The following is a 20060-nucleotide window of genomic DNA, read 5'->3' as shown; positions in this document are numbered from 1 at the left end:
TTTTTGAGAGTTTACTCCATTTTATTATCTGGTCACCTTTATCAAATATTAATTGACCATAGATACTTGGGTTTATTTCTGGGCTCTCTTTTCTGTTCCATTGGTCTGCATGTCTGTTCTTATGCCAGTCCCAGACTGTTTTGATTACTATGGCCTTGTAATAAGTTTAATGTCAAGTATGGTGTTCCCTCCTACTTTGTTTTTCTTTCTCAAGACTGCTATGGCTAGTCAAATTTGTTTATGTTTCCATATAAATTTGTGAAATGCTTGTTCTATATCAGTTAAATCTGCCATTGATGTTTTAATAGGGATTGTGTTAAATATATAAATTGTTTTGGGTGGTATGGACATTTTGATGATGTTAATTCTTCCAATCCATGAAAATGGTATATACTTCCATTTATTTGTGTCTCCCTTAATTTCTTTCTCCAGTGTTGTGTGTTTTGTCAGTACAGATCTTTTACCTCCATGGTACCTTATTTTTCTTGTTATAGCAAATAGGATTTTTTTTCCTTATTTCGTTTTTTGATATTTCATTTTTGGTGTACAAGAATGCCTTCTATTTCTGAATATTGACCTTGTATTCAGCTGTTTTGCTAAATTCACTTATTAGGTTGAGTAGTTTTTAGGTGGGGTCTATAGGGTTTTCTATATACACTATCAAGTCATCTGCAAACGATAAGAGTTTTACTTCCCCCTTCAATTTGTATGCCTTTTATTTCTCTTCTTGTCTGATTGCTTTGACTAGGTCTTCCAATACTATGTAGAAGAGAAATTGTGAAAGTGGACATTCTTCTCTTGTTCCTGATCTTAGTGGGAAAGCTTTTAGTTTTTGTCCATTGAGTATGATGTTGACTGTAGGTTTCTTATATATGGCCTTTATTATGTTCATGTATGCTCCCTCTACTCCTACTTTGCTGAGTGTGTTTTATCATAAGTAGGTGCTGTACCTTATCAAATGCTTTTCCCAAATCTATTGATATGATCATGTGATTTTTGTCTTTTTGTTTACATGATGTAGTAAGGTTGCCAATTTGTGAATATTGTACCATCCTTTTATCCCTGGGAAGAATTGCACTTGATCATGGTGTATGATCTTTTTGATGTATTATGGGATGTGGTTTGCCAGTACTTTGTTGAAGATTTTAGTGTCTTTGTTCATCAGCAATATTGGTCTGTAGTTTTCTTTCTTTGTTGTGTCTTTATCTGGTTTCTAGATAAGGATGGTGCTGGCCTCAGAGAAAGAGTTTGGGTCTCTTCCATCTTGGATTTTTTGGGAAAAGTCTGATAAGTATACAGGTTACCTCTTCCTGAAATGTTTTATAAGATTCTGTTGTGAAACCATCCACTCCAGGACTTTTTTTTGCGACAGGAGTTTTTTTTTTTTTTTTTAATACATCATCAATTTCACCAGCAGTTATTGGTTTGTTTAGACTTCCTGCTTCTTCTTCATTCAATTTAGGAAGATTATGTTTTTCTACAAACTCTTCCATTTCAATTAGGTTTTCAAATTTCTTGGCATATAGATGTGTGTAGTAATTTCTTACAATCCTTTGTTTTGCTGTTTTATCAGTTGTAATCTCTCATCTTTCATTTCTGATTTTGTTTATTTGGAGACTCTCTCTTTTTTCCTTGATGTGTCTGCTTAAAGGCTTGTCAATTTTTTAATCATTTCAAAGAACCAACTCCTGGATTTGTTGGTCCTTTGAAATGTTCTTTTAGTCTCTATGTCATTTAATTATGCTGTGATATTGGTTATTTCCTTTCTCCTACTTTCTCTGGGCTTTGTTTGTTGTTGTTCCACCAGTTCTTGTAGATGTAGGGTTAGGTTGTTTATTTGAAATATTTCAATTATTTTTTAGGTAGGCCAATATCACTATGAACTTCCCTCTCAGGACTGCCTTTGCTATTGTCCCATAGGTTTTAGGCTATTGTGAGTTCATTTTCATTTGTTTCTAGAAACTTTTTGATTTCTTCCTTGATTTCATTCTTAACCCATTCATTGTTTAATAGCATGATATTCAATATCCATGAGTTTGAGTGTTTTGAGGTTGTTTTCTTGAGGTTGGTTTCTAGTTTCCATCCCTTGTGGTTTGAGAAAATGCTTGACATGATTTCAATTTTCTTGAATTTGCTGAGGCTTGTTTTATGTCCTATCATGTGGTCTATCTTTGAAAATGTTCCTTTACAACATTGGCATTTGAAAAGAGTGTGTATTTTACTTCATTGGGATGATAGGTTCTATATATATATACATATCATTAAGTTCATTTGATATAGGGCATTGTTCCATGCCTCAATATCCTTGTTGCGAGGGAAGATGGCGGCTTTACTCTAGGCAGCGTTTTTCTCGGCTTCTGTGAAGAGGGGGGGAACTCGCAGATCAGTGGAGAGACAGAGCAAGTGGGCTGGGCTGCTGAATCACTTTTGAAAGCAGGACATCAGAAATTATTGCACTCACTGGAAAACCAGACGGTAAGGAGTCTGATACAAGACAAAAGGGGCCCAGGGATCAGCGCGGGGTCGGGGGGTGTGCAGACCCCAGGCCTGCCCGTGTCCCGGGGTCTGCCCCAGGGCTCCTGGGAGAGGGAAGCTGCTGCTCCCTCCCTCCCCCAAATACAGGGGTGAGCAACTCCAGGGGAGAACGGGTTGCTAGAAGGAACAGATTGGCCAGTTGGACTGAGAAAAAATCGCCCAGGGAATATGAACACCCACCCAGAGACCAAGGAGAAGTGAGAGCCTCTAGCCAACAGGACCGGGGCATCTCTAGCCCAGTGGAAGTGCAGATCGGCAGGGAGCCGAGCCGGCCACGCTCGGCTCTCGCCCCACAGGGAGGCCGGAATTGCGCTGCGATCCCGGAATCTCGCGCTGTGATCCTGGGAGGGACATGGTTCTGGGTGCGTAACTGCAGTGGTGGCTCAGAGATTTCCAGCCGGCCCGACCGGGGGAGCCGGGAAAGGCACCAACTTCCAGTCGGAGTGCGGTTCCGTGAGAACACGGAGCTGGAAATGGCTGGGTGCGCGCACCATCGTCGGGAAGACTGACACTCACAAGCCAGTGTGTGCGGGGGGCGCCCAGGGTACCCGACAGACTTGCTGAGATCTGGTTGTGAGAGAGAGAAGCATTTCAAAGGCCCCTCAGCCAGCTGAAGCCAGCAAGATCAGAAAAACTGGTCTGGCCAGTTAGAAACCAACAAGAGGGTTTTGTTTGTTTGTTTGTTTGTTTTTGGTTTTGTTTGGTTTCTCTGGCTGTTGTTGGTTGATTGATTTTATCTTGTGTTTTATGTGACTTTTTTTTCAATTCCTATTATTTTTATCTCGCAATCCCTTATGTTTCTCTTCCTTTCAACCTAATATTATTCTTTCCACTCCAAATTTATCTCTCCTGCACTCCATCTTCTGCTTTTCTTTCCTTTTTTTTTAATCTTGTAAGTTACTGTAAATTTGTATTATCTTTTTCTCTCTTTTCCGACATTTTTTATTTTAATAATATTTTGGTATTCTTTTTCTTTCTGTATAATCTTCTTTGCTTGGCTGGTTATACTGTCATTGGATAGGTTCCCCCTGGTATCTCAGTCACAAGGTGTTGATAAGTTACTATCCTTCATCTGTGTTCCATTAATACACCTCTCAAGGTTCTATACTCTTTATTCTTGTTATCTAGACCTCATCGATTCTGCCACAAGACTGTCACTTTACTATTACTGCTAGTAAGACCTAGTCTATACAATTGCAAATGCTTCTCAATACCCCTATCTGATCTCAGCCCACTTTGCAATTTTCTGAACTATACTATTGTGAGGGTTGTCTCTATTCTTTTACTCACTACTCCTATATACTAATCTTTAGTCCAACCCTACCTTAGAAGCTGACCTCCCACAGCCTCACAGCTTTCTAGATCCAACTAACAATCCTCTCAGCCTGAATAAGAGTCTTACCTTCTTTCCATCCTTTCTAAAACGTGGATAGTGGGGTGGAGGATCACGGTTAACACTATAAGGAGCCGAAGGATAACCCATCTCTTCTCTACTGGCTGCTAAAGTAAATATCATAGTATACTGTCTTGCTGTTTTAAACCATTTTGCCTTACTCCTCCAACTGATCCCCAAAAAGAGTAGGGGGAAGCTGTGAACACCAGGATACACGAAGGAGACTGCACCACTGAAACACACAAATATTCTACCACAGAAGTTCACACCATAATGACAGGGAATCAGAACAGTTCAAATTAACAAACAAGAAGAAAAAAGAAGAAACCCACGAACAATGAGAAAACAAAGAAACAACCCCCAACTGAAGGGAAACGAGGAAGCCTCAGGAAAAATGCTAAATGAAATAGAGGCAACTCAAATACCAGACAGAGAGTTCAAAACAATGATTACCAGGAAGTTCAATGAACTCACAATGACCTTTCAGAAATTAGAGGGAAACTACATCAATCTCACTGCAAACTATATAAACATGAAAAAGGAAATAGAAACTCTCAACAAAGGTCAAGAGGAAATGAAGAATACAATTTCTGAACTGAAGAACACAGTAGAAGGAATGAAAAGCAGGATTGATGAAGCAGAAGATCGGATTAGTGAGCTGGAGGACAAAGTAGAAAACAGCATCCAGAAAGAGCAAGAAAAGGAAAAGAGGCTCAGAAAGAATGAGGAGGGATTAAGAGAAATGCAAGACAATATGAAACATAATAATATCCGTATAATAGGGATACCAGAAGGAGAAGAAGAAGAGCAAGGGATCGAAAACCTAGTTGAACTAGTAATGAAGGAGAACTTCCCTAATTTGACGAGAGAAAAAGTCACACAAATTCAGGAAACACAGAGAGTCCCAATCAAGAGGAACCCAAAGAGACCCACCCCAAGGCACATCATAATTAAAATGACAAAATTTCAAGACAAAGAGAGAATCTTAAAGGCAGCAAGGGAGAAGAAGGAAGTAACATGCAAGGGAGCCCCAATGAGGCTAAAAGCTGACTTCTCAATGGACACACTCCAAGCCAGAAGAGAATGGCAAGAAATATTCCAGGTAATGAGAACCAGAGGTCTGCAACCAAGGCTACTGTATCCAGCAAGGCTCTCGATCAAGATAGAAGGCCAAATAAGAAGCTTCCCAGACAAAAGAAGTCTGAAAGAATACACCTCGACCAAAACAGCTCTGCAAGAGATTCTAAAAGGACGGCTTTAAGGAGGAGAGAAGAAAGAGAGAGAGAGAGGAACACACGTACATAAAAGACAATGAATAAGTACCTATCAATAATAACCTTAAACGTAAATGGATTAAATGCTCCAATCAAAAGACATAGAATAGCTGATTGGATAAGAAAAAATGACCCACATATCTGCTGTCTACAAGAGACCCACCTCAGGATAAAAGACCTACACAGGCTGAAAGTGAAGGGCTGGAAACAAATCTTCTAAGCAAATGGACAGGAAAAAAAAGCTGGGGTAGCAATACTCATATCAGAAAAAATAGACTTCCAAAAAAGGTCCATAAAGAGAGACCCAGAAGGTCACTTCATAATATTTAAGGGGAGAATCCATCAAGAAGACATAAATATTGTAAATATATATGCACCCAACATAGGAGCACCCAAATACATAAAGAAAATCTTAGAGGACTTCAAGAAAGATATGGACAGCAACACAATTATAGTGGGGGATTTTAACACCCCACTATCAAAAATGGACAGATCTTCTAAACAAAATATCAACAAAGATATTGTGGCATTGAACAATACCCTAGATGAAATGGAATTTACTGATATATACAGAGCGCTCCATCCAAAAGAAGCTAAATATACATTCTTTTCAAATGTACACAGAACATTCTCAAAGATAGACCACATGATAGGACACAAAACAAGCCTCAAGAATTTCAAGAAAGTTGAAATCATACCAAGCATTTTCTCAGACCACAAGGGACGGAAGCTAGAAACCAACCCGAAGGAAAAAAAACAAAAACACTCAAAATCATGGAGATTAAATAGCATGCTATTAAACAATGAATGGGTCAAGAATGATATTAGGGAAGAAATCAAAAGGTGTCTGGAAACAAATGAAAATGAACTCACAACAACCCAAAATTTATGGGACACAGACAAGGCAGTCCTGAGAGGGAAGTTCATAGTGATACAGGCCCACCTAAAAGGGTTAGAAACATTCCAAATAAACACCTAACCCTATGTCTACAAGAACTCGAGGAACAACAACAAAGGCAGCCCAGAGCAAGCAGAAGGAAGGAAATAACCAAGATCAGAGCAGAATTAAATGACATAGAGACTAAAAGCACAATTCTAAGGATCAATGAATCCAAGAGCTGGTTCTTTGAGAAGATAAACAAAATCGACAAGCCCTTAAGCAGACTCATCAAGAAAAAAAAGAGAGAAGACCCAAATAAACACAAACAGAAATGAAAGAGGAGAGATTACAACAGATACCACAGAAATACAAAGGATTGTAAGAAATTACTACAAAGAACTGTATGCCAAGAATTTTAAAACCTAGATGAAATGGACAACTTTCTAGAAAAATATAATCTTCCAAAACTCAATGGAAAAGAAGCAGAAAGCCTGAACAGACCAATAACAACAAAAGAAATTGAAGCAGTAATAAAAAAAAACTCCCAACACACAAAAGCCCGGGACCAGATGGTTTCACAGGAGAATTCTACAAAGCATTTAAGGAAGAGCTAACCCCTATCCTTCACAGACTATTCCAAAAAATCCAAAAAGATGGGAGACTCCCAAACTCTTTTTATGAGGCCAACATCATCCTAACTCCAAAACCAGATAAAGACACAACAAAGAAAGAAAACTTCAGGCCAATATCACTGATGAACATTGACACTAAAATCCTCAACAAAATACTGGCAAATCGCATCCAACAATATATTAAAAAGATCATACACCATGACCAAGTGGGATTCATTCCAGGGATGCAAGGATGGTACAATATTCGCAAATCGGTAAATGTAATACATCACATAAACAAAAGCAAAGACAAAAACCACATGATCATATCAATAGATGCAGAAAAGCATCTGATAAGGTACAGCACCCATTTATGATAAAAACACTCTGCAAAGGGGAATAGAGGGAGCATTCCTCAACATAATAAAGACCATATATGAGAGACCTACAGCCAACATCATACTCAATGGGTAAAAAGTAAAATCTTTTCCACTAAGATCAAGAACAACACAAGGCTGTCCACTTTCACCACTTCTATTCAATATAGTACTGGAAGTTTTAGCCACAGCAATCAGACAGGAAAAAGAAATAAAAGGCATCAAAATAGGAAAGGAGAAAACAAAACTGTCACTGTTTGCAGATGACATGATAGTGTACATAGAAAATCCTATAGACTCCACAAAAAAACTGCTTGACCTAATAAATGACTTTGGCAAAACAGTGGGATACAAAGTCAATATCCAGAAATCAAAGGCATTTCTGTACACTAACAATGAAACAGCAGAAGCAGAGATCAAGGAAAAAATCCCATTTGAAATAGCAAAGAGAAAAATAAAATATCTAGGAATAAACCTAACCAAAGAGGTAAAAGACCTGTATTCAGAAAACTACATAACACTCAGGAAAGAAATCAAGGAAGACACAAACAAATGGAAACATATACCGTGTTCATGGATTGGAAGAATTAATATCATCAAAATGTCCATACTACCCAAAGCAATTTACACATTCAATGCAATTCCTATTAAAGTACCAATGGCATATTTCACAGACATAGAACAAACACTTCAAAAATTTATATGGAATTACAAACGACCCCGAATAGCTGCTGCAATTTTGAGAAAGAAGAGTAATGTAGGAGGGATCACAATACCCAACACTAAACTATATTACAAGGCTACTCTAATCAAAACAGCCTGATACTGGCATAAAAACAGGCACATAGACCAATGGAACAGAACAGAGAGCCTAGAAATAAGCCCAAGTCTCTATGGTCAATTAATATTTGACAAAGGAGGCAGCAACATAAAATGGAATAAAAATAGCCTCTTCAACAAATGGTGTTGGGAGAACTGGACAGCCACGTGCAAAAAAATGAAACTTGAGCACCAACTTACACCACATACAAAAATAAATTCAAGGTGGATAAAAGACTTAAATATAAGTCATGACACCATTAAAGTCCTAGAGGAGAATGTAGGTAGGAAAATCTCAGATATTACACGAAGAAACTTTTTTACTGACTTGTCCCCTAGAGCAAGGGACATAAAGGAAAGAATAAACAAATGGGACCTCATCAAAATTAAAAGCTTCTGCACAGCTAAAGAAAACAGTATCAAAATTAAAAGAGAACCAACTGTATGGGAAAACATATTTGCCAATGACACCTCAGACAAGGGTTTAATCTCCAAAATATATAGAGAACTTACATGACTGCACTCTTAGAAGACAAGGAATCCAATTAAAAAGTGGGCCAAGGACTTGAACAGACACTTCTCCAAGGAGGACATACAGAAAATCCAAAGACACATGAAACGATGTTCAATATCGCTAGCTATCAGAGAGATGCAAATTAAAACCACAATGAGATACCACTTCACACCAGACAGAATGGCCATCATAAACAAAGCAACTAACAACAAGTGTTGGAGAGGTTGTGAAGAAAAGGGGACCCTAGTGCACTGCTGGTGGGACTGCAGACTGGTACAACCACTATGGAAAGGAGCATGGAACTTCCTCAGGAAACTAAAAATGGATCTGCCTTTTGACCCTGCGATTCCACTGCTGGGACTCTATCCTAAGAATACTAAAACACCAATTCAAAAGAACCTATGCATCCCAATGTTCATAGCAGCACAATTTACAATAGCTAGATGCTGGAAGTAACCAAGATGCCCATCAGTAAATGAATGGATGAGAAAACTATGGTACATTTACACAATGGAATTCTACGCAGCAGAAAGAAAGAAGGAGCTCCTACCCTTTGCAACAGCATGGATGGAGCTGGAAAACATTATGCTAAGTGAAACAAGCCAGGCAGTGAAAGACAAATACCATATGATCTCACCTTTAACAGGAACCTAAATAACAAAACAAAGAAACAAGCAAAATATAACCAAAGACACTGAAATAGAGGACAGGCTGATGGTGACCGGAGGGGAGAGAAGAGGGAATTTAAGGGGGACAGTGGGAAGGGTTCACAGGAACAAACTTAAAGGACACATGGTCATAGACTAAGGGGAGGGTGGTAATGGGAGGGAAGTGGGGAGGGTGGGTGGGGGGACTGGATTGGGAGTAAAAAGGAGAAAACTGTGTTTGAATAATGATTAAAAAAATAATAATAATAAAGAAAAGAATTTCAATATCCTTGTTGCTATTTTGTTTGGAAAATCTCTTCATTGTTAACAGTGGTGTGTTATAATCCCCTACTATAATTGTGCTGCTTTGTATCTTTCTTGAATTCCTCCAAGAATTAATCAATATAGTTGGGTGATCCTGCATTGGGTGCATATATATTTATAATATTTATACCTTCTTGATGGATTCTTCTTTTGAGTATTATGAGGTGTCCTTCTGGGTCTCTTTTTAGGGCCTTTGTTTTGAAGTGTACTTTGTTACGTATAAGTATTGCTACCCTGGCTTTTTTCCCCTGTCCACTTTTTTTGGAATATTTTTTCTAACCCTTCACTTTCAGTTAATATATGTCTTTTGTTCTGAGGTGGGTCTCTTGTAGGCAGTGTATATACAGGTCATTATTTTTTATCCATTTAGCTACGCTGTGTTTTTTAACTGGAGCATTTAAGGTTATTATTGATAGGTACTTATTCACTGCCATTTTACTCCCTTTGTTCCTCTCTCTCTCTCTCTCTCTCTCTCTCTCTCTCTCTCTCTCTCTCTCTCTCTCTCTCTCTCTCACTGTTTTTATTCCTCTTCTTAAAGCAGTCCTTTTAGCATATCTTATCTTGCAATGCTGGTTTGGTGGAGGTGTATTCTTTCAGCCTTCTTTTTTCTGTGAAGCTCCTTATTTTGCCTTCCATTTTAATTGAGAGCCTTGCTGGATAGAGTAGTCTCGACTGCAGGCCTTTGCTTTTCAGTACTTGGAATATTTGTTGCCATTCCCTTGTGGCTTGTAGTGTTTCCATTGAGAAAACAGCTGCTACCCTTATCAGGGCTCCTTTGTATGTTACTTCCTGTTTTCCCCTTGCTGTCTTTAAGATTCTCTTTGTCTTTGAATTTTGCCATTTTAATTATGATGTGTCTTGGAGTGGAACTGTTTGCATTCTTCTTGATTGGGAGACCTCTGTGCTTTCTGGATTTGTGTCACTCTTTCTCTCATCGAATTAGGGAAATTTTCCCTCATTAATTTTTCAATCAGGTTTTCTATCCCTTGCTCTTCTTCTCCTTCTGGTATTCCTATTATACAGAAATTATTTCATTTCATGTTGTCTTGCAGTTCCCTTAATACTTGTTCACTCATTTTTAGTATTTTTCTTTATCTTGTTCTTTCTGGGAGGTTTTTTTTTTCTATCTTGTCCTCCAGCTCTCTGATTCAATCCTCTGCTTCATCTAGCCTCCTTTTGATTCTTTCTACTGTGTTTCTCAATTAAGAAATTGTGTTCTGCCCTGGCTGGCATAGCTCAGTGGATTGAGCGCAGGCTGCGAACCAAAGTGTTGCAGGTTCGATTCCCAGCCAGGGTACATGCCTGGGTTGCAGGCCATAACCCCCAGCAACCGCACATTGACCTCTCTCTCTCTCTCCTCCTCTCTCTCTCTCCCTCCCTTCCCTCTCTAAAAATAAATACATAAAATCTTAAAAAAAAAAGAAATTGTGTTCTTCTGGCTGGCATAGCTTAGTGGATTGAGCACGGGCTGCGAACCAAAGCATCGCAGGTTCGATTCCCAGTCAGGGCACATGCCTGGGTTGCAGGCCATGAGCCTCAGAAACCACATATTGATGTTTCTCTCTCTCTCTCTTTCTCCCTCCCTACCCTCTCTAAAAATAAATAAATAAAATCTTTAAAAAAATGAAAAAGAAAAGAAATTGTATTCCTCTTTTCCTCTTGGCTTTTGTTGATAGTTTCTATGTCCTTTTTCATGTTGATATACTTCACAGTAAGTTAATGGTAGTTTCTCTATAGTTTTGGTAATTCTCATTGAGCTTATTGAGCTTCCTTATAAACATTGGTTTGAACTCAACATCTGATAGTTGACTTGCTTATGTTTCATTTAGCATTCTTTCTGAGGCTTCCTCTTTTTCTTTCACTTGGCGTTTGTTTCTTTGTCTTCCCATTGTTTATGAGATTCTTTTTGTTTGCCTTTGCTTCTTAAACTGATCTTTTCTGACTCCCTAAGTTCATAGTGTGAACTTCTATGATAGGAGACCTGTGAGATTCAGGCATGCAGTCTTCTTCATCTCTTGAACTTGGTGCTCTAGGGATGTGTTTATGTTAGCTGTCTGGATGTAATTGGGTTTTGATTGTTGTTGGGTCATTCTTTGGTGGGTCTGCCCCTCTAGGTGGTTGACTGAGGGTCACTCTGTCCACCACATCTTGTATGCTGTTGTACATGTGGTGCCAGAAGAAAACCACAAAGTCCAGGAATCAAACCCATGGCCACAAAAATATCTCCCCCCTGCCATCTCAGCATCAATAGCCAATGAACCAGTATTGATAAGGGTGTAAAGAGTTAAGACTATTATATGAAAGAAGAGAAATAAATTACGGTATAAATTCTAGTGTCTTAAAAACAAACTTGCTGGACAAGAACTGAGTGTTTGAAAGCTATGCAGGAAAGACAATATCACTAATAATTTAGAAAACTACAGTGGATTTCATCTTGATAGTCTCTAGTATTTACCATTGTTTTTTTCTTTCTGGATCTGCCTTTGGTAATGTCAGATGTTGACCCTGTCTAACCTTAGGCAGCCTTCTCTGAGACTGCCAAAGATCTGCTGTTTATGGCTGTTTCCTTCAGTTGTTAATCTAGTCACTTTGCACTAACTAGTCAGGCTTAAGCCCCATAGGGCAGGGCAGAATTTTTCCTGGGGTGGGGGTATTGTTTCCCATCAGGCTGTTTCTGCTCAGAGGCAAGTAGTCTGCCTGACCAGGATGACTGCTGCTGTAGGAGTGATGGCTCAGCTGGGATTCTGGTGGCTACTCTCTCCTTTCTCTCCCCAAAGACTCCATCCCTAGTCTCTCCTCAAGTCTCTCTAGTACACTCTGCCCCCTTCGCCTCTTTGCCAGGGGTCTACTCTCTGTGGCTGTCTCTTTCAGTTGTTAATCTAGTCACTTTGCACTCAGCACTCAGGCTTAAGCACCACAGATCAGGCACAGTCTCTCCTGGGGGTGGGGTTGTTGTTTACCCTCATGTTACAACTGATCAGAGGGGAATGGTCTGCCTGAGCATGACAGCTGTTGCTATATGGGAGATTACTCAGCACTAGGATCCCAGCAGCTTATCTCTCAACTCTCTCCCCAAAGCTTCCATCCCCAGTCTCTCCTCAGGTATCTCTAGCCCACTATTCCCCTGCCTTTGCCAAATCCATGGGTAAGTTTCTACAAATGAAAATTTGTGCATTGGCCCTTTAAATGTTTTTTTTTTTCATCTTCAGCCACCCATGTCTGATGGAGAGTAACCTTGCCACTTTTCTCTGCTGGTTATAATCTGTGCGTTTTTTGGGGGGAGGGCTCTGGTGTTCTAGGCTGGGGATTCCAGCTTAGGGTGTAGACCCCATTCTTCTCAGAGCGATTCAACTGGCTGCTCAATTATCCCTCTGGTGCTGCCACTTGTGGGTTCCTGGCTGGCACTCTCAAGTCTCCACCACAATCCTTTCCGAACAGGTTATGCTGAAGTTGATTTTTCTGTCTGTCCAAGGTTATAAGGCTTCTCTCTCGCCATTTTTCAGTTGTTTATTCTGGAAGATTTCTCCACAATTTAGTTTTAATTCCAGACTGGTTCGGGAGGAGGTTAGTGTGGCTTCCATTCACTCCTCTGCCATTTCGCCTATCCAGGGGTTACTATATTTTATCATTTTTATTGTTATTCTATTACAGTTGTCCAAATTTTTCCCTCTGCCCTCCTCTACCCATACCAGCCCCAGCTCCTGCAGTCAGTTCCCACACTGTTGTCTATGTCCATGGGTCATTCATATATGTTTTTGAATGTTTTCATACTAGTTCCTTCTCCTTCTTTCCACCATTATCCTCCTCCCTCTTCCCCTCTAGTCACTGTCAGTCTGTTCCATATTTAAAGTAGGAATGTATCTCTAAAATTAAAATGGAATTCAGTGGGATCTTACTGAGTTTGAAATAGTCATTTTTCATATCACTTTTCAAGAAAAAGCATAAAGTAAAACCAATTTCTATTTAATATTTCTTCAACTGCTTAACATTTTTTCTGCTTTGGGGCCCATATTTTATGCTCTCCAAGAAAAAAAGGCACTTCTCTTTTCTTTGTCATCTCCCACCCCAATCCCCATTCTCTTTTCTATACTGCCTAGAATAAATTTGTACACACCATGTGCATCCAGAAAATGTGTATTGACAGACTGGCTTATTTCTGTTTTTTTATTACTCCTGGTCTAGCCATATTCTCAGAATTATACAAAATGGATTCTGCCTCTTCAGAAGCCTGATATCTGTGTCTACTCTCCTTACTTATTCCACTAGTGCAGTGTGATATGGATCTCAGCTAGTTCCAAGTTCTAGGATTTTTCATCATTCAGGGATTACAGGTTGATTTAATCAGTCCCCCTGACCCATGGGGGTTTGGTGAGCAAGCCAATATCCATAAGGTTAAACTAGGACATTTCTCCTTCAATGGGATGCCCTTGACCAGATCCCGGCAAGAAGCCCAAGTGGCTTACAGCAGTATTAGCCCAAAGAGTCCCTAAAATGTTATTTCCTTGCATAATATCTGGGAACCACTCTGCTGCTCAGCCTTTGGGCTGTAGAATCTTATTACTGCTCTTGTTGTGGGAGATTCTGTTCTTCTTGCCAATGTATTAAAGAATTATAGATCAGTAGGCCTATTAGTATGTAAACAAAGTTTATTAGTGATATGTTCTTATGGAAGAGAATGTGCCCAGCTGAGGTGGGTGAGAAAGGCATAGGTGCTTAGTCTCTTGGTTTTGAGGACTTATATAGTTTGTGGGGTGGGGTCATGGAGTTACATATCAATATGGTGGGAGAAGGTGGTGCATACTGTTCCAGGGAAGGGCATGACCTTCTGAGCATAAGTATGGGTGGAGGTCCATTAACTCAGATTTTTCAGATTTTATCTTGTTCCAGACCACCTCTTGTTATCCTGTTAAAAATATGTAAATTTATTGCACAATTGAATCTAAAAAACAAACCAAACAAGCAAAATAGAAACAGAATCATAGATACAGAGATCATTTGGATGGTTACCAGTAGGAAGGAGAAGGGGGACAATGGAGTACAAGGTTCAGGGATTAAGAAGTACAAATTGGCTCTGGCTGGTGTGACTCAGTGGTTTGAGCATGGGCTGCCAACCAAAAGGGTGGCCAGTTCAATTTCCATTCAGGGCACATGCCTGGGTTGCAGGCCAAGTCCTCTGTGGGGGCCACATGAGAGGCAACCACACAATGATGTTTCTCTCCCTCTCTTACTCCCTCCCTTCCCTTATCTCTAAAAATAAATAAATAAAATCTTTAAAAACAAAGCAGTACAAATTGGTGGGTAAAGAATAGGCAACGGGATGTTAACAATAGTATAGGAAATAAAGTAGCCAAGGGACTTAAATGCATGGCTTATGGATGTGAACTAAGGCAGGGGGTGTTGAAAAAAGGAATGGGGGGTACTGGGTGGAGGAGAGCAAAGGGGAAAAATTGGGACAACTGTTGTAACATAATCAATAAAATATACTTAAAAAAAGATATGTTGCCGGAGGCAGTTAATCAAAGTTATTTATGAGGTTTTCTGCAAGTACTATGGATCCCCTTCCCACCCCTCCTCCTTCTCCTAAACTTCTACCTAACATCCTCTTCCTCCAGAACTACCCCTCCATCAATATCAGTGCACTTGCTCAGGCCTCTGGATGTAGTCTAAGGATTTGCTCCAGCCAAGCTCAAGTGTAGCTGAGGACTCTCTTAGGAGGATACTTCAGTAAAAGTGCCGAAGACCAGATGCTGTTCTGAGCACCACCACCTAGAGAAGTGCCTGGGAGGGATACCCAGCCCAGAACAGCTGGAGAGGCCCACTCTCCAATGAAGTTGTTTGCAGCCCACCCTGAATGTGTGGGGTGAGGATAGAGGATGTGGAGATGTGCTGAGAGCTCCCTGGATAGCAAGGTTCAGCCTCTTGTGCAATTCTGAGTGGCAGATGCAGAAAGAGGCCAGCTATTCTCCTGTAACACCTGAAGGGACAGAGTTGTTACCTCATTATACGGACCTCCTTCCACTCACCATCTTCTCACTGTGAGAGGCCTTGCTCTCTCTGGAAGGGTTGGCCAGTCTCTACTGGTTTCAAACCTTGTTCTGACTCAAAGTCCCCTTGATTTTCAATGCCTCTAAGGGCTGGCACTGGGACAGCAGGACTGAGATGGTAGTACCAGAGATTGCCTTGGATAGGTAGTTTTTTCTATTAACCTAATAACCAGGGACCACTATTTTTATAAGACAATGAAGACATTCTCTTCTTGAGTCTGTTTGAGAAGTACCAAAACTAAATGTGAAGTCTCAGACTGAGTTTGGTGGCCTTGACACCTACTATGGCAAGGCCTACTGCTAACTTGGATGGGTCCTGAGTCTATGAAAGAAAAAAATTAAATTCTACCAGCGACAGCTGACTGGGATCACTTAGTTTGTACAGATCTGGTGGAGTTCCCCTTAAGCCTAAGAGGTTGCTGGAGACTAAAACTGGGTAAATACCACTCAGAACACAGACCTGCAGAAGATCCAGAGTAAACAAAGCCTGTAGTTTTTATTGGATATATGAAATACATAGAATTCTAAAAGCAGAAAAGTGATAAAATTCTTGATTATATACCATGTCTGGACACTATTTTAATGAATATCTATGCATCATCTCATTTAAATCTTATTATCCCTATTTTATAGATAATGAAACATAAAATAAAAAAGTCAAACTTGTCTAAGGTAAAATAATTAGGAAGGAAGGAGTGTCTCAAATTCTGACTCTCTGATTTAGAGCTTGTAATCTTAACCACTCTGCTATACTGTCTGGTGAATATAAAAGAAATCCTTCTCTCTAAGTAGAAATAGATTTGTGCACATATGATCAGTGTAGTGGTACAGTCCTCTGAGCTAAGTGGGCTGTGCACTTGGGGTTTAATGACACTTTTACATTTTTAATAATTTGAATTTGTGTTTTGCATGTGAAATCCAAAATGCGATGGAACAATTGAACTTGAAGACTTTACTAGGACATAGTCCTATTTTTAAATGTCTCTCCACCTCCTTCGGACATATTCATGCCTGCCCATTATCCTGCTCCTTAGTATATTAGTACACAGTCTCTTCCTCTTTGTTTCACACAGTGACTGCAGCAACCCTCTGCCATCAGGGGCTTCAGCATGGGAGCAGGAAAGATTGGGGTCAGGTACATGTGCCCTGGAACATCTGAATTGGACATGGTGACAGTCATCCTGGCTCCAGGGTAGTAGTGACATAGTTCATTAGGCAGATGACTCAGCAGGGCTTATTGCCCACTCTGACCCAGGTGTCTAGTGCACCCTGCTGCAGAGGTCGCAATAACCTCTGCAGTCGCTTGTTTGGCATGGGCTGTAGCAGCCAGCCCATGAGAAAGAGATTTGCCTTTCTCAACTTACTCCTAATCAGGGTACAGTACATCTGTCCAACAGTTGGTGGACCACAGCATGTGCATTGTGTCACAGGGTGGGGTCTCTGGGTATCTGTGAGGTTATGCACTTGTCCCCCAAATATTCCTGTGCCTGAGAGTGTGTGACATTAAATAGCAAATTTAAAACACTGTAACAAGTTGAGAGAGATATTGCTGTAGAAAGGGGAAAAAACTTTGTATTTGAGTACCTTAATAACACATTTTTTTCTGCTTTTTAAAAAAATATGAAATGCTTCATGAATTTGTGTGTCATCCTTGAGCAGGGGCCATGCTAATCTTCTCTGTATCATCCCAATTTTAATATATGTGCTGCTGAAGTGAGCACCTTTTTCCTGCTTTTTGAACAAAGGACTTCACATTTACATTTTTCATGGGGCCTACAAATTACATAGCAAATTCTGACTGTAAGGACTATCTATTACTAAAGTATTTTAGTATCCTCTTCAGATCCACCACTTCCCACATGGAAATGATGAAAGATGATGAGACTGTAGCTGTCTCTAGTCTTACTGGGGCTGTTTAGAGGATAGGGGACACTTCTACTTATCAAGGAGATAAATGCTAAGTCAGTATTTGAAGTTCAGTCTGATGAGGCCTATTGTGTCCCACCCTCCCAGCTGTGTTAAGTATCTCACATCATGAGAGGGTCATAAGACAATGTGATAGCAGACAACATTCTGGGATATGAATCAGGAGGCCTGAATTTTAAATCTGTCTTTGCCACTGACTAGCTGAATTCTCTTTAGAATATTATTCTCTCTTTGGGGACTTTGTTTCCTCATATGTGAAAAGAGAAGTTTTAATTAACCTACTGTTTTCAGACTGTCATATTTCTAGAGAGGTGCTTCAGAGTGGGAAAGGTGAGGGCTAGGCAATAGAGCAATAGGTGCCTCACACTTTTTTCATCCAAATCTGTTCTACTTTTACATTTTATATATTTTTGTTCTCCATTGGAATTCACTTAAAACAATAAGGCGTTAAAAATTTAAACCCATACTGACAATGTCTATGGACCATTCTACCTCTGGCTTCTGATTCTGAAAGTCTTTAACCTTGAATCCTATAAAGAGTATGGTCTTCATTCCAGAAAGATATCTACAATGTGCTTAGACCAGTGACCAGAGAATAACAGAAATCCAAGGAGGATAAGGAGTTGGAGGCCTAACATGGGTGTGGTATAGAACTGAAATATAAGAACAATGAAGAAGAGGTTTAGGACTCCTACTGTAGGTTGAGACAGGAAACATTGTCAAAATTGAGAGATTCAGCTAGAAGCTTATGCCCCAGGAGGTAAGGTTTTCTACCTTTTCTCCATTATACAATAGGACATAACAACGACTGGTAGACAAAATGTACTGAATAAGGAGAAAGGTTAGTTGCCAATGAATTTTAACTCTGCTAATTATATTTGAGTCTTTATCAATTTCTAGTCCCTATACTAGACCTAGGGTGGGAGGTGAAAAAAGTAGTGAAATATAGCATCCTTCCAAAAGGTTTCAGCATAGATTAGCAAAATATAATTTCTGCAAAACACACAAGAGTATTTTATAAGTCCATGTGCCATAATGCTACAATAAATGTGTAAAGTACAATGGGAAAACTGTATGAACACTCAGTTGCATCTGAAGCATTAGAAAAACCTATTTGAAAAAGAAGATGGAATTTAAACTTGGACTTTAAAGAATCAATAGGACTTGGGGAGACAGGACATGGAGAGCTTTGCATGCCAAACTTGGGATTTTGGAAGAGGAGAGACATAAAAATGTTTTAAGCAGTATGCATGGTAGGAGAAGGATGATCTAGTTGGATTTACATTTAAATCACTGTGGTTGTTATGTGAAGAGAAGTAGCCCTGGCTGGCGTGGGTCAGTGTATTGAGTGCCAGCCTGCAAACCAAAGGGTCATTGGTTCGATACTCAGTCTAGGGCACATGCCTGGGTTGTGGGTCAGGTCCCCAGTGGTGTGCGCATAAGAGGCAACCACATATTGATGTTTTTCTTCCTCCCATTCTCCCTCCCTTCCCCTCTGTCTAAAAATAAATAAATTAAATCTTTAAAAAAGGAAAAGTAGATTTAATAGCATTAATTGGGGATTCAGAGAGAAGGAAGAAAAAAATATTTTGTTAATCCAGGCCAAAAAAAAAAAAAGGAGTTTGTCATGATCTAAGACAGTGACAGTAGCAGCAGACAAGAAACTAATTCAAGAGACATTTGGGAGGGGGAACTGACAGGATTTGATAATTGATTGAATACAGGAAGTTGAGGGGATGGGAAGTGTCGAGGACTGTCATGGATTTTGGTCTTAAGAAATTGGGTGGTATCATTCAATTAGAGGGCAAAGGAAGAGGAAGAATAGGTTTAGAAGACTTCAGTTTTTAAGTTGAAATTTGAAGAGGTTGAGAACTTCCAAGTGGTGGTTTTAGCTGGTAGCTGGATATAAGGATCTGGAGTTCTAATAGAACTGGTTTTCTCATGGCTACCAAGTAACCCATACTCCCTCACAGCTGGGGCTTAGGAGTCCTTGGTTGATAGCTACTAAGGCTAAACAGTTTCTAGGAATAAAGACAGAAACAAAACTATTCCAGGGCCCCAAAATTGTGTCTGATCCTAACGTAGATAAATACTACTACTTTGTTTTTCCTTGCAGCTTGAGCCAATTAGATTATTTTTCCCCAACTAGTTATTTTATATTGGGCACTTTTTCTTCTTTAAGCCTTAGTTTCCTCATCTATAAAAGTAATATGTTAAGGTTTTATATTCCTCGGTTATAGGAATGTCTGTTTTTAATGAATAGTATGTTGTTCAATATATTTGGAGAAGATACAATATCCATGAATTTTATGTATCTTTACAAATTCTGAGGAATAACTGTGGACAAATAAATTAATTTGGGTTCTACTTACACTTGTGTTGCCCGTTGGAAGTATATTCAAGAATACTAATGAACTTGGCTCAGGTTTATTCAGAATTTGCATGTAAAAATTCATAGCTATAAATCAGGCTTGAAGTTCTTTCTAATCAATGATTTATTGTCTTACAAAGAATCTTCAAATCTTACTCTAATTAGTGAACTCAATCTTTTGTTTGAGTATCACTCTAAGATTTCCCCTTATACATCTTGATAATTGCACATGTGAATTGTAGGCTCACATTTTACAGTCTCACAGTGACAGTGATGATACAGCATTTGAAAAATACTTATCTAGGAAATTCCTGAATTCTTATGAAGGATATGGACTGAACTTAA

General features: G+C 39.5%; 1 non-coding gene across 1 annotated transcript; it reads right to left on the bottom strand.

The window, feature by feature from the left end:
- Positions 1 to 17032: 17032 nt before the first annotated feature.
- Positions 17033 to 17139, bottom strand: LOC123827844. Its single transcript, XR_006787347.1, has one exon. It is a non-coding gene; the product is annotated as a U6 spliceosomal RNA (small nuclear RNA).
- Positions 17140 to 20060: the final 2921 nt, after the last annotated feature.

The sequence above is a fragment of the Phyllostomus hastatus genome, unplaced genomic scaffold (genome assembly GCF_019186645.2).
Source record: "Phyllostomus hastatus isolate PE091 unplaced genomic scaffold, TTU_PhHast_1.1 phas_contig_90, whole genome shotgun sequence".
NCBI classification, from domain to species: Eukaryota; Metazoa; Chordata; class Mammalia; order Chiroptera; family Phyllostomidae; genus Phyllostomus; species Phyllostomus hastatus.
The sequence above is the reverse complement of the archived record's forward strand: the minus strand, read 5'-3'. Positions and strand labels throughout refer to the sequence as shown.